Below are 334 nucleotides of genomic sequence, written 5' to 3'. Positions count from 1 at the left end.
GGCCAGCAGGAGCAGGGCAGGGATCGTCCTGGCCACTGGTGAGGCTGCACCTCGAATCCTGGCTTCAGTGTTGGGCCCTCGCTCCAAGGATGTTGAGGTGCTCGAGTGTGTCCAGAGAAGGGCAAAGGTGAAGGGTTTAGAGAACAGTTCCTGTGAGGAGCGGCTGAGGGACCTGGGGTTGTTCTGGGGACACCTTCTGGCTCTCGACAACTCCCTGACAGGAGGTCAGAGCAAGGTGGAGGTTGGTCTCTTCTCTGAAGTAACAAGAGACAGGACGAGAAGCAGCAGCCTCAGGCTGTGCCAGGGGAGGGTTAGGTTGGGCCTGGAAAACCAT

The 334-nt window shown here is 58.7% G+C and overlaps 1 protein-coding gene across 1 annotated transcript in view; it reads left to right on the top strand.

Annotated features, from left to right (window-relative positions):
- LRP5 (low density lipoprotein receptor-related protein 5) overlaps positions 1 to 334 on the top strand; it is a 92,577-nt gene that overhangs the window by 62,302 nt on the left and 29,941 nt on the right. The gene's annotated exons all lie outside the window — the stretch shown is intronic.

This window comes from Buceros rhinoceros, unplaced genomic scaffold (assembly GCF_000710305.1).
Source record: "Buceros rhinoceros silvestris isolate BGI_N320 unplaced genomic scaffold, ASM71030v1 scaffold6825, whole genome shotgun sequence".
NCBI lineage: Eukaryota > Metazoa > Chordata > Aves > Bucerotiformes > Bucerotidae > Buceros > Buceros rhinoceros.
The sequence above is the reverse complement of the archived record's forward strand: the minus strand, read 5'-3'. Positions and strand labels throughout refer to the sequence as shown.